This window comes from Dipodomys spectabilis, unplaced genomic scaffold (genome assembly GCF_019054845.1).
Source record: "Dipodomys spectabilis isolate Male_0828 unplaced genomic scaffold, ASM1905484v1 ptg000727l, whole genome shotgun sequence".
Lineage (NCBI taxonomy): Eukaryota > Metazoa > Chordata > Mammalia > Rodentia > Heteromyidae > Dipodomys > Dipodomys spectabilis.
The window spans coordinates 607,368-621,949 of record NW_024871404.1 but is presented as its reverse complement, the minus strand read 5'-3'; the positions used below and the strand labels follow the sequence as shown (position 1 = coordinate 621,949).

General features: G+C 41.4%; 1 pseudogene; it reads left to right on the top strand.

The window, feature by feature from the left end:
- Positions 1-13,219, top strand: part of LOC122102044 — a 35,016-nt pseudogene extending 21,797 nt beyond the window's left edge.
- The last annotated feature ends 1,363 nt before the right edge of the window (positions 13,220-14,582 follow it).

Genomic DNA, 14,582 nt, shown 5'->3' with positions numbered 1-14,582 from the left:
TGTATCCATGAGACAATAGTGCCTCGCATAAAATGTATGTTTAATTATGTGCTCATTGTCTTCTGAGGCTGAGTAATATAAAAATGAATATGACATCATCTTTTCCTTCACTAACCTAAGAAACTATTCTTGTTTGACAGTGCTTTCATAAACGTGATTTTTCACTCCCAGTCTGCTATGCAGAAATTTTCCTTTTATTTATACATTTTTATTTATTTATTTTTATTGTCAAGATGATGTACAGACAGTTTAATGTTACATAAGATAATAAGTACATTTTTTGACAAACTTGTTACCCCATCCCTCAATTTTCTCCTGCTTTCTCTACCCCCATCACCCAGCCCCAAGTTGTACAGATCATTTCCAACATATTGTTTTGTTTATATTGTTGTTGTATTGGTTCCCCCTTTGACCTTTGTCTCTTCATTGTGTTACCAAACGTTTCTTCTAAAAACGGTATTTAAAGAAAAAGGTCACTAAGCATGGAATTTTCTGCACTTCATCTGGTCATGTGATTGTTCATTACTCATTCCTGTTGGCAGCGAGGGCTGGTGGTGAGGGTGCCTGGGTACACAGGGTCGGAGAAGCTTCAGAAATTCCTGCGTGGATTTGACCAGAGCTAGCGCCACCGGTAGCCACTGTCAAAAGGCAGAAGCCACATTCTCAAGCAGAACTCATGAGGGAAGGAGATCATTAAAAACACTGGCATAGCTGGGTGCCAGTGGCTCATGGCTGCAATCTTAGCTACTCAAGAGGCTGAATCTGAGGATCAGGGTTCAAAACCAGCCTAGACAGAAAAGTCCATGAGACTCTTTTTTGTTGTTGTTGTTCCATCGTGGGGCTTGAACTCTGGGCCTGGGCGCTATCCCTCAGCTCTTCAGCTCAAGGTGAGCACTCTACCGCTTAAGCCACAGCACCACTTCTGGTTTTCTAGTGGTTTATTGGAGATAAGAGTCTCACTGACTTTCCTGCCTGGGCTGGCTTTGAACCACGTTCCACAGATCTGAGCATCCTGAGTAGCTAGGATTACAGGCATGAGCCACCAGTGCCCGGTCTGTGAGACTCTTTTTTTTTTTTAATTTATTTCTTTATTTTATTTTATTTGTGAACATACTATACAGAGGGGTTACAATTACATGGGCAGGATAACGCATACATTTCTTACCAAGCATTGCAGCCTCCTCCTTTGTTTACCTTTCACATCCCTTCCCAGCCTTCCCCCTCCCCCCCACTCAATCCTTCCCCCGCACCAACGTTGTAAAGCTCGTTTTTGACAAGACAACTTGCACTTCTCATTGTTGCAACAGGTCCACCTGAATCCTTAAATGACTTGTTTTTCCCAATCTCCTCCACAAGATATACTGACATCAAATATAGTGAAATCGGGGTTATACTGTGGGGGAGGGACATACAAAGCAACAAAAAATAATCTTATAAATGCGTTAGAAACACATGCATGAAAGAAAAAAAAACATTAAAATACATATCTAAGGGTTCATTTTCCTAACATCACATTATCTGACCTTTTCCGCTTGACTCATACATATACTAGATATTGCAAATAAGGGAAACCATGGGATTACAGGCATGAGCCACCGGTGCCGGATCTGTGAGACTCTTATCTCCAATAAACCACCAGAAAACCAGAAGTGGCGCTATGACTCAAGTGGTAGAGCATTTGCCTTGAGCTGAAGACCTGAGGGACAGTGCCTAGGGTCAGACTTCAAGTCCCATGACCAACAAAAGCAAACAAACAAAACAAAACACCACTAGCAGAGTCCCAATTGTTCATTTAGTCCACGGAGCTTCTCCCATTCTGTGAGTGTGTGAGTGTGTGTGTGTGTGCGTGTACGTGTGTGTGATGGCACTAGGGCTTGAATTTTTGGCCTTATACTCTCTCTTCACATTTGTGCTCAAGGCTAGGGCTCTGTCACTTGAGATACACTTGAGGGTTTTTGTTGGTTAACTGGAGACAAAAGTGTCAAAAAGAGTTTTTGGCTACGGCTGGCTTCAAACCTCAAACCTCAGATCTTGTCCTCCTGAGTAGCTCAGATTTCAGACGAGCCACCCTTGCCAATATCTTTTTATTTTATTTTATTTTTTTACTTTTTTTTTATTATGAGAATTCCATACAGAGGAGTTACAATTACATGGGCAAGATAACGAGTACATTTCTTATCAAGCATTGTTGACTCCTCATTGTTTCCCCTTCCCATCCCTTCCCATACTACTCCCCTCCCCCCAACCGATCCTCCCCCAAGTTGTTAAGTTCGTTTATCGACATAACAACTTGTACATCTTATTGGTGCAATGGGTCCACCTGTATCCCTAGTTAAACGATTTGTTTTTCCCTTCTCCTCCACAAATTATCCCAACATCAAAAACAGTGAAAGTATGGGTTATACTGTGGGGGAGGGACATACAAAGCAACATAGAAATAATCTTATAAATATGATAGAAACAATTGCATGAAAGGAAAAAAAAACAAAACAAAACCTCTGAATACGTACCTTTGGGTTCATTCCCCTAACATCAACTTATCTCACCTTTTCTGGTTGACTCAGACATATACTAGTTATTGCAAATAAGGGAAACCATGGGACCTATGATTCTTTGGGCCTGGATTACTTCACTTAATATAATTTTTTCCAAGTCTTTCCAATTCCTAACAAATGGGGCAATGCCATTCTTTCTGATGGAGGCATAGTATTCTATTGCGTATATATACCACATTTTCTTGAACCATTCATCTACCAAGGGGCATCTGGGTTGGTTCCATATCTTAGCAATGGTAAATAATGCTGCAGTAAACATAGTTGTGCTGGGAGCTTTAGTGTGTTGTTGATTGTGAACATTTGGGTAAATGCCCAAAAGTGGGATTGCCGGGTCATAGGGGAGCTCTATGTGGAGTATTTTGAGCAACTTCCATACTGCTTTCCAAAGTGGTTGAACAAGTTTACACTCCCACCAACAATGCAGTAAGGTTCCCTTCTGTCCACATCCCCTCCAGCATCTGTTGTAATTAGACTTCTTGATTATAGACATTCTAACTGGTGTGAGGTAGTATATCAATATTGTTTTGATTTGCATTACTTTTATGGCTAGAGAGGTTGAGCATGTGTCTATTGGCCATTCTTCTTTCCTATTCAGAGAAGTTTCTCTTTACTTCTTTAGCCTACTTATTTATTGGGCAGTTGTTTCTTTGAAGATTTGTTGTTGGGGGATTTAATTTTTTGAGTTCCAGGTATATTTTAGATATAAGACCCTTGTCTGTTGTAAGGATAGTGAATATCTTCTCCCAATCCGTGGGCTTTCTATTAATCTTGTGAGCTATGTCCTTTGCCATACAGAAGCTATGCACTTTCATGCAATCCCATTTGTCCAACTTTTCTTTGATTTCTTGTGTTTCTGGGTCTCTATTAAGAAAATTTTGGCCTGTGCCAAGGAGACCTAGGGTTTCTCCTACTCCATCCTGTAAAGTTTTCACAGTGTCTGCTTTGACTCTGAGATGTTTGATCCATTTGGAGTTGATTCTGGTGCAAGGTGATATATAAGGATCTAGCTTTAGTTTCCTACACGTAGTTAACCAATTTTGCCAACACCATTTACTGAAGAGGCTGTCTTTCTTCCATTCTATTTTTTTTAGCTCCCTTATCAAAGATTAGATGGCTATAGGTCTGTAGGTTCATTTCTGGATTTTCAATTCTATTCCATTGGTCCTGAGGTCTGTTCTTGTGCCAATACCAAGCTGTTTTGATTACTGTGGCTTTATAGTAGAGTTTGAAAATTGGTATTGCTATTCCTCCAGCAGTGTTCTTTCCGTTGAGGAGCGTTTTTGCTATTCGGGGTCTTTTATTGTTCCATATGAATTTTTAGATTGTGTCTTCTATTTCCTTGAAGAATGAGTTTGGAATTTTGATAGGTATCGCATTGAATTTGTAGATAGCCTTGGGAAGTATTGCCATTTTCACGATGTTGATCTTTCCAATCCAGGAGTTATTTGTCACTTTCTAAGTTCTGTTTTGATTTCCATTTTCAGGTTTTTAAAGTTTTCATCATAGAGGTCCTTCACTTCTTTGGTTAAGTTAATTCCTAGGTATTTTATTTTTTGTGGGGCTATTCTGAATGGAGTTTTTTCCCTGATTTTAGCCACACTTTTCTCATTGTTGGCATATAGAAAAGCCATTGATTTTGGAGGGTTAATTTTATACCCTCCTACTTTGCCAAAGTTTTGAATCACAATGAGTAATTTGGGAGTGGAGTCCATGGGATTCTTAAAATATAAGATCACCTCATCTGCAAAGAGGCAGAGTTTTACTTCATTTTTCCCTATTTGGATCCATTTTATGTTTGCGTCTTGTCTTATTGCTGCAACTAAGCATTCTAATACTAGATTGAAGAGTAGAGGAGAGAGTGAGTATCCTTGTCTCTTTCCTGAGTTTAGAGTAAATGGCTTCAGTTTTTCACAATTGAGTATAATACTGGCTGTAGGTTTGTCTTATACAGCCTTTATTGTATTGAGGAAAGTTCCATGGATTCCTAATTTTTCCAGAACCTTCATCATAAAGGGGTGGTGGATCTTGTCAAATGTTTTTTCTGCATCTATTGAGATAAACATGTGGTTCTTATCCTTACCTTTGTTGATGTGATGAATTATGTTTATTTATTTGTGTATATTGAACCAGCACTGCATCCCTGAAATGAATCCTGTTTGATTGTGCTGTATGATGTTTTTGGATGAATTGTTGAAGCTGATTTGCCAAAATTTTGTTGAGAAGTTTGGCATCAATGTTCATCAAAGATATGGGTCTATAGTTCTTTGTTTGATTAGTTCCTGCCGGGATTTGGAATGAGGGTTATTATAGCTTCATAGAATGAATTCGGTAGTGAACTTTCTCTTTAATTTCATTGAAGTGTTGAATGAGTATTCGTGTGAGTTCTGCTTTGAAGGCCTTGTAGAATTCCACTGTAAAACAGCAGAACAGAGTTCTTTGATTGCTGTTACTATTTCAATTCTTGATATGGGCCTGTTAAGATGGTTTAACTCATCTTGGTTTAGTCTCTGCATGTCGATATTTGCTAGGAAAATGTCCATTTTTGGCAAGTTCTCAAACTTATAAGCATAAAGTTTTGAGAAATAGTCCCTTACAATATTCTGAATCTTGGTTGTTTCGGTGGTGATGTTACCATTCTCATCTCTGAGTTTATTTATTTAGGTGTGTTCTCTTCTTTTTCTGATAAGATTTGCTAAGGGTCTGTCAATTTTGTTAATGTTTTTGAAGAACCAACTCTTTGTTTTGTTGATTCTTTCTATGATTTTTTTTGGATTCTAATTCATTTATTTCTGATTTAACTTTCTTTATTTCTTTCCATCTACTGGATTGGGTTTATCTTGCTGCTCTTTTTCAAGGAGGCTCAGCTGTCTCATTAAATTATTGGTTTCAGCTCTCTCCAATTTGTTGATGTAGGAACTCAGAGCTATAAACTTGCCTCTGAGTACTGTCTTTGCTGTGTCCCAGAGAAGCTGGTAGTTTGTGTGCTCATTTTTGTTGAATATCATGAACAATTGAATTTTGTTTCTAATCCCTTCCATGACCCACTGGTGGTTCAACAGTGTGTTGTTCAGCCTCCATATGTTACAGTACTTTCTTTGGTGGATTTTGGTGTTGAGTTCTAATTATATTCCCTTGTGGTCTCAGAGAATGTCAGGTATAATTTCAATGTTTCTGAATTTGGACAAATTTGCTTTGTCACCTAAAATGTGGCCTATTTTGGAAAATGTTCCATGTGCTGCTGAGAAAAACGTGTATTCTGATGCTGCTAGGTGAAATATTCTGTAGATGTCTGTTAAATCTAGTTGATCTATGCAGCTGTTTAGGTCTGCGGTTTCTATGTTGAGTTTTTGCTGAGTTGATCTATCTAGTGGCGATAGTGGAGTGTTACAGTCCCCAACAATTAATGTCTTTAGATCTATATGAGATTTGAGAGAAAGGAGTGTTTCTCGGATAAATTTGGGTGTTCCGTTGTTTGGCGAATAACTATTTACAATTGTTCTATCCTCCTGAAGGAGAGATCCCTTCATTAGTATGTAGCGACCTTCTTTATCTCTGCTAACTAATTTTAATTTGAAGTCTATTTTATCTGTTATTAGTATCGCAACTCCTGCCTGTTTATGGGGACCGTTTGCTTTGTAGATTTTGTTCCAGCCTTTCAAAGTCAAAATGTGTTTGTTTTTATAGTCCTTGCCCAATTTCTATACAAGACTGCCCAACACCTTGCTACCTTGTTATCATCTCCACTGGGTGAGAAGCACATGTGAAGGCTACTCTGATCTAATTCCCTTAGTAAAGAAAGGCATATGCAACGTGAGTAATTTTCTACATTCTGGAGTTGGAAAGTTAAGTTATAAATGATTCTTGATTTTTAGATCCGTTGCTGTTGGTGAGAAGACAAACATACTCATGAAATGTTTTTATTTATTATTAGTATGATCAATGAATTAATTCAGATCAGGCATGAAGAAGCACCAAGCTCTTCTCCATGAGTGGTACAGGGCTGACGCTGGATGTGATGGAAAAAGATGGGGTCAGCTGAAACAAAGAGGCTACCCCTCTTGATCTTTGCACTGTGTAGTCAGTATGTCTGAAAGAAGACCCCTGTCTCTGCCAGGTGCTTGTGGCTCATGCTTATAATCCACGTTATTCATAAGGCAAACATCTGAGGAATGAGGTTCAAAGCCAGCCTGTGTAGGGAAGTTCATGAGACTCATCACTAATTAGGAGCCCAAATATCTGGAAGTGAAACTGTGGCCTAAGTTCTGCTCTTGACTAAAAATCAAACAAACAAGAAAAAATAAACAAACAGAAAAGCTGACTGAGCCAGTCCCTGAGATCAAGCCCAAGACCAGCACAAAAGATGGAGGAGGAAGAGTAGCTCTCTTCCATACTAGAATCCGCACTCCGCACCCCCATAGAGAGTTCTCAGAGGGCTGGAGCTGACTCCTCTAGCTAAGTGGCAAAGAGTAGAAATGGAGAAAATGAGCATTTCTGGTGAAAGGAGCACTGGTGCAACAGCAAGCTTGGGCAAAAGAGAAAGGCTCCAGCTTGGCATTGCCAATTACACAGCAGTTATCCCAGGCGTTTTTATGTCTGAGGCCTCTGGACATCTCCAAGGCAGAATATCTCTATTTTAGATTATAAAAAATACTGTGATACTTCATCAGCTGAAACCTTTAAAATGGAGATATTTGATAACTATTTTCCTATACACAAAGATGATATCTACTGCTCATTTAAAAACAAATCCAAGGAAAGAAATATAATTGCAATGGGAGAGTGCTTGCCTTACATGCATGATGTCCTGGGTTCCATCTAAAGCACTGGAGAAAAAAATGAGAAAACATGGAAAAACCGCCCAGAGTTATCAGAGCATAAAAAGAGCATGTCTGTGCAATGGAGGCAAAGTCTCTCTCCCAGAGAAGTTGTCTTTTACTTTGGCCTTGAGCCGTCCTGTGTGCAGGCTCCTTGACATCATATCATGGCCCATCGCCCCTGGAACAATAAACACTGTGATGAGGTGACTATACCCCAGAGGTAGGTACCAAAATTATAACCTACTCAGAAGGAGTAAAGAATGCATAAAGATCTTGGGTTGGCTTTGTGGAGCTTCGGACTAGGCCTGGGGAGTGATATGACCTGCAGACTGTCCAATGGTCTTGAGAGACATTTAGTTCATTCCTAAAGACACCTCATTAATACTTACATAACCCACATCAACTAGTGCCTTCCCTCACATGGGCCTGTCCTGTCTAGCAAGGGTTCTGATGGTCTTTTCCTTCAATAAAGTTATTCTGTCTTACCTCTTCCTTTTTGCTGTAGACTCTTTCCTCAAACAAAGGAGACAAAGGACCTGATCCAGGTGTTACATTTTATTTTTCTTGTCAGTCGAAAGGCTTGAACTCAGGACCTAGACACTGTCCCTCGTGGCTAGGGCTTTTCCACTTTGAGCCACAGGACCACTTCTGGTTTTCTGGTGGTTAATTGGAGATAAGTCTCAAACTTTTGTACCTGGGCTGGATTGAAACTCTGAAGTTCAGACCTCAGCGTCCTAAATAGCTAAGATTACAGGTGTGTGAGCCACCAGTGCTGGACAAATGGTTGTGTGTGTGTCACTGTGTGTGTGTGTGTGTGTGTGTGTGTGTGTGTGTGTGTGTGTGTGTGTTGGTCCTAAAGGTTAAATTAATGCCTAAACCTTGACTTGGATTTTTTTTTTTTTGCTGAAGATTAGTGCTCTACCACTTCAGTCATAGCTCTACTTCGGGATTTTTGGTGGTTAATTAGGGATAAGAATCTCAATGAATTTTCTTGCCTGGACTGGCCTTGAACTTAGATCCTCAGATCTTAGTCTGCTGAGTATCAAGAAATACTAGCTAGAGCCACCACCACCACAGCTGAGTATTGTATTTTATTCCATTCTCTGCTAACTCATGATAAAGAGGCTCTTTCCTAAATTCCCATAGATTTTAGAGTGCTGTGTGGAACACCAGCTACGCACAAGTAATGAAAGCTGAAAATCTCAATGGGAAAATGGTGCCCTTCTATGGATATTCTGCATCATTCACTATAGTACTGAGCAGTCCCATATGCAGACACTATACATCCCATCACCATGGTACTGAGCAGTCTTGTGAACAGAGCCATAGACATTGGATCAATATGGCCCTGAGCAGTCCTGTGTGTAGACCCCAAAGATATCAAATAACCATGACCTTGATAGTTAAGCATGTGACCCCTACATTAGGATAAAAACCCAACAGTGAAGACTTTCATAGGGGAGGCTGGACGTGAGGGAAGTGTTTATTAGAGGAAAGTGACTGCTAACAGATCTGAAGTGGGTGGGTGACATGGTGGAGTAGGGTCTTGGAAAGCCTCTACTGGGAGGTATGTGTCCATGGTGTCTTCAAGGAGCAGATGTGTCAGTGTTAGGGAAGAAATGACTAAAAGAAGGATTGTTTCCCCTGTGGTCTATGGAATTCATTTCCTAGGAAAAATCAGGATATAATCTGTGTATGAGAAACAAAGGTTTCACCTATCATCTACTCAATGCATGGTCCAGGGAAACCTTGTGCTGAGTGGCTGACATCACTAAGTCACACATCTGTGAGTACCCATCATGTTTGCAGACTCAACACCTAGGTATACCATGTGTGATTGAAACAAACGCATTCCAGGTGTGTCCCTTGGGCACTGATGATACTCTAGCACAGGTTTGGTGGCAAAACAAAAAAGGCTCAAGATAAAAGCATTCAGGATCTACCAGCTTTGGTGCCCAGGAAGTAGAAAAAAATGTCTGTTTTGAAGCAGGCCATCATGTTGATACTGAAAACCTAATAACTGAATCATATCTTTTGTCTCTGTGATCTCAAAGAATGAGTTCATGGATACAGAGGGAAGAATAAAACAGCAATGATTTATTGAAGAAGAGAATATCAAATGTCTTGCTAGACAGGAGGGGTCCTAAGGGAAGGTACTTACTGGGATGCTTTGTACAGGGTTTTATTGTCTGTAGGAGAGAGCTATGTGACTCTCAAGGTCATAGGACAGTCTGTGGCCATATCCATCCCAGACCCAATCAGAGATGTCACACAGCCTGTATGAGATATCTGCATCCTTTAGCCCTTTTAATAGATGTCTGGTCCAGCAGACACCTATGAGGCTCAATCAGGTCACTGTTCACATGGAAGTCTACTAGTGGCTCAATTGATAGAGCTTCTCTTTGAGCTTTGTGTTGTGTGGTGTGTGTGTGTGTGTGTGTGTGTGTGTGTGTGTGTGTGTGTGTGTGTGTGTGGTTAATTGGAAATAAGAGTTCCAAGAACTTTCTTTCCCTTCTGGGCTAACACTGAACCATGATCCTCAGATCTCAGCCTCATGATTAGCTAGGATTACAGATGTGATCCATAAACAAAGGGCTGAAAAAGTAGTCTTTTAATAAATTCATTTAAAGGAAGTATGAAACAGCACCATTACTTAAAATTCAATCACCCCTCAGTATCCTCATGGAATGGGCTCGAGGACCCCCACCAATAACAACATCTTCACACACTCAAGTTCTTTATATAAAATAGTATTTGTATAGAACCTACAAATAATCTGCCACACACATTCAAGTGTCTCTACATGACATCATGCTTATTAACAGGTACATCCTATGTAGCCAGTGGTTTTACTATAGAGTACAGTACAAGTATATGAGAAGAAAATAGTGTATAATTATTTCCCTTGATAAGCCACATTTGGCGGAATGTACAGTGTTGGCATGTGCAGAGACAATAGCAGGTGAATTAAAGGTGAACCTGAAGATGAAAACTGGCAGGAATGGAGACGAGAAACATGCGAGGAGGTGGAGAAGGAATGGGTTAAGGCCTGAGGCATTTGGAACTTGCGGACTGGAGAAGAGGAGCCAGTGGCCCAATTAACAGTACTGGGGAAGGAAAAGGGATGAAGAGGAAGGATTAGTTCACATATATTTGTTCTTATCCTGTCAAGATTTATTTAGCTTCCTTCAGAATTGAAGTTCTAAGAGAATTATCAGAATTCTCAAGTCCATTACTTACTAAGTCAGAAATGGATTTCATCTCACAACAAGATGGTAATCACAAAAATATTCAACATCTCCATGGAAGTTTTAAAGGGTAATATCAATCAATGACTTGAATTACCTTGACAAGGAAGACACCTGTAAGGGTTTATGGGAGAGTAACTTTAAAAACTCCAACAATGACAACTGGCTCTTAACAGCCCAACACTCATCATGAAGCAAGGAGCTCTTCCTTCAATGTTGTCTTTTCCATTTTTTGTGAAGCAAGATTACCATATTGTTCCTCTGTAATTTAAGAGACAGTGTCGAGAAAGAGAATGGATAAGTTTGAATCACCTCTTGATGACAAGAAAGCTGAAGCAATTTGATTGTCTCATGACTGTCTCATTGACCAAGGGGCAAAAAGGGTAGTCACAGTTGAGTGGCATTTTCCATCCACACTCCAAATGCATTTCTACTTTCTTCTGCCTGTTCTGAATCCACATAAGCTAGCTTATATTGACAGCATCAGTAAAGACTGACTAGCCCTGGAGGATTGGCAGGGATGGGATGGTGTGCAAAAGGCGGAAGTGACCAGGAGGCCTGAAAAGAAGGGAGGGCTGAAGTGAGAGAACCACTGCAAATCCCTCTTCAAAAAATCCCTCAATGGCTGAACCAATCTTTTCTGTTTCTATGTCTCAAATGCTGTAATTTCTGTAATGAATGCTGAGAGTCACTTAAAATCATAAGCTCTGCCCCTAAGTTTCTTGTCAATTATAAGCCTACGTCAACTCTTGTCCCCACAGGCAAAAAATATGTTCCTCGGGCCATCATGGTGGACCTAGAGCCTGGAACCTTAGACTCAGTGAGATCAGGACCATTTGGCCAGAGCTTCAGGCCAGACAACTTCATATTTGGTATGTCATCATGGTCTATGGGTCCTAACATCCAGGCACTCCAGTGCTGGGCTGAGCCTTTATACACCTAGATATTGTCCTCAGCTAACCCACCTATTCCAGTCTACTGGAGTCATGCCCCTGGCCACTCAGACAGCTCAGATCAGTGCCACTCTGCAAGCACTCTATGACAAAGTAGCCTCTAAAGGGAAAGATCAGCAATCAGGGAAAGCCTCCAACAAGGTTTCAGCACTGCTGGTCATTTCAAAGGCCCGACAATAACAGAGAACTACTACAGGACACCAGAAATCAAAGCACAGCTATGTGTGAGCAAGATGCAGACAAGTGCTTGCAGCTTAGCTTTCCTATGATCACACTGTGCTCCTGTCCCTCCTGTGAAAATAACTACATTTCCAGTATTGAGGCAGGCTCTCTGTTCTTCATTTCTACAAGTAGTTGATTTGGGTTAAAATGTATCTTCCTCCACATTGTCTTTATTTCTTTAGAACCTGGGTGATTTGTAGGGTCCCAGATACATTGAAAACATTTCCTTTATTTCACCAAAGTTATCTAAAGTAAAAGCAAAGGTTGGCTCAGAAGAGTCCTATTGTCTTCACAATACAAATGTCACAGTAAATATTCTTGGAGTGTGTGTCTCATCATGTCTGATAGGCCAGAGCGGGGCAGCCAATAACTGGGCCAAGGGCTACTACACAGAGGAAGCCGAGCTGGTGGAGCCGGTACTGGATGTGGTGAGGCGGAAGTCAGAATGGTGTGACTGTCTACAGGGTTTCTAGCTGGCCCACTCCTTGGGAGGTGGCACCAGGTCAAGTATGGGCACCCTGATTCTCAACAATATTCAAGAAGGGTACCCAAACCGCATCATGAACACCTTCAGTGTCATGCCCTCCCTGAAGGTGTCAAACACAGTGCTGGAGCCCTACAACACGATCTTCTCTGTCCACCAGCTGGTGGAAAATGCAGATGAAATTTTCTGCATCGACAACGAGGTCCTGTACAACATCTGCTTCTGTAACTTGAAGCTGCCCATGCCCAACTATGGCGACCTGAACCACCTGGTGTCAGCCACCAACAGCGGGGTTACCACCTGCCTGTGCTTCCCTGGCCAGCTGAATGCAGACCTGCACAAGCTGGCCTTGAATCTGATACTCTTTCCCGCCTGCACTTCTTCATGCCTGGCTTTGTGCCCCTGACCAGCCATGCCAGCCAGCAGTACCATGCTCTCTCAGTGGCCGAGCTTCACCCAGCAGATATTTGACGCTAAGAACTTGATGGTCACCTGTGATCTCCGCCATGGCTGCTACCTGACAGCGGCTGCCATCTTCCGAGGCTGCATGTCCATGAAGAGGTGGATGAGCAGATGCTCAACGTGCAGAACAAGAACAGCAGCTACGTTGGAGACTGGATCCCCAACAATGTAAAGACGGCGGTGTATGACATCGCCCCTTCCCTCCCTCCCTCCACATGGACTCATGATGTCGGCCACCTTCATCGGCAACAACATGGCCATCTAGGATCCCTTCAAGTGCATCTCAGAGCAGTTCAGTGCCATGTTCCAGTGCAATGCATTCTTGCACTGGTACATAGGTAAGGGCATAGATGAAATGGAGTTCACTGAAGCTGAGAGCAATATCAATGACCTGGTGTCCGAGTACCAGCAGTGCCAAGATGCTACTGCTGATAAACAGGGGGAATTTGAAGAAGACTTGGTGGAGGAACTAGTTTAAGACTTCTCATTGCTAGCAGTGCAACAGGAGTGTCAGAGCCTGCCTACTTCTCAAATTAATGGTGCTTTCCTGAGCTCCTGTTGTCCTGCAGTGGGATTCTTGCTGTGTATCATTATGCACAGCCTTTCCTGTCAGGAACTCACTGGTGGTGAATGTAAAAATACAGATTACTTTTAAATATGATTGTATGAAAGCCTTATTTATATAAATAAAGAAGTATACATTTTATACTCTTAGTCCTTATTCTTCTTAAGAATCCCTTTTATTCTTTCAATGTATTTGAAATATAAAGTTGGCCAGCAGGATTTAATCTTAGCAATATAGGATTGGTGCTCAAGAGGAGTTTCAAATTCATGGTGTTCCTGCTATTTTGAAGAGGAGGATGACAAACGCCAATATTTTTTATTTTCCCTGGCCCAGTTTTAAAGTTAGCAATCTCTCAATAGCATGCCAGTAGCAAAAAAGCAGGTTGAAGAGAAAGAAAACCAAATCTAGGTGTTACAATTTTCCTAGTACCAATTTAATGTTTGGAGTACTGAAAGGATTGACGTTCAAGGCTTGTCTGGGCACTGAGGTAGCAGGGCCTCTTCCTCCTTTATTCTGACACAGGACTGGCTATACCTGCCACCCATTACACATTCCACTTTGGGAATGGAACCACAAAAGGCAGTTATGAATACTGGCCATTACAGATCTACTTCTCCTTCACACAATGGTAGGTTCTTGTCTCATGCCCCATCAGAGGGATTGCAGTCACATTCCCCAGAAACAGTAGCAGGAACCCCGATCCCTGTGCTTACAGTTCAGTTTACAGTGAAGCAGAACTCACAGGATGAGTGCAAGATCTTGGTTGCCAGGGTAGTTTCTCAAGGCATCTGGCAACATTAAGGACAGAAGTGAGTCTAGCTGTTTGAGGGAGTGAAAAGCTGACCAGCCCCATAGTGTATCAAGAACTGCTTGATTCTCTCCTTCCAAGTGAAGGAGAGAAGGGGAGACATGGCCCAATGACCCATTCTCATACTCACTTTTCCAGCATTCAAAGCTATCTGAGGCCCACGGGGAGTTGTAAGGACAAAAGGGATGCATGGAGCTAGCCTGTTGGGTATGGTTACTTTACATGAGTAAGATAGAAATCACAATTGCTTAGAACCTACAATGGCCAGAAAGAGGTCGAACACTTCTGTTTTCACTGGAGGCCAAATCAGTCAAGGGTTCTTTTTGCCAGAATCTTTCACTCCTCTTGCAGTGAGGCTTCAGGTAGGTTGTCTGTGCCAGGCATTCCTCCATGGCCACCAATAACCTGTAATCCCCATTTTATTCAGAAACAGGACCTATGGGAATCCAGCAACTTTTAGAAAGCTCT